The sequence below is a fragment of the Apaloderma vittatum genome, unplaced genomic scaffold, assembly GCF_000703405.1.
Source record: "Apaloderma vittatum isolate BGI_N311 unplaced genomic scaffold, ASM70340v1 scaffold29346, whole genome shotgun sequence".
Classification (NCBI taxonomy): Eukaryota; Metazoa; Chordata; class Aves; order Trogoniformes; family Trogonidae; genus Apaloderma; species Apaloderma vittatum.
In genome coordinates, this window is record NW_009721874.1 from 51,301 (window position 1) to 51,678 (window position 378).

A 378-nucleotide genomic window follows, 5' to 3' on the forward strand; every position below is an offset into this window, starting at 1 on the left:
CTCTCCCCCGGGTTCTGTCAGCATCCTCTCCTCCCCTCCCCGGCGTCAGTCAGCTCCATTCCCGCCCGAGAGCAGGACCAGGGGTGACTGTGACCTGGTACCCGCTCCAGGAAGATGCTCAGTGGCGGAGCTGCTCCCACCAGCCTCTGCAAAGAGATGAAAGGCAAATACAGGCAACAACTCCCTGTTCGGAGCTGCTTCGACATGGAGTGTTGGGACCGACACTAGATGTCACTGCCTGGCTGAGCGGCAGGATCCTGCCCTTCTGGTCTTCTGACAGCAAAACCCGGCCGTCACTCCCCACACATCCAGAGCATGTGGCCACACAGCACCCATCACCTGAGCTCACCCACCTATCCCGCACCCATCCGGTCATCC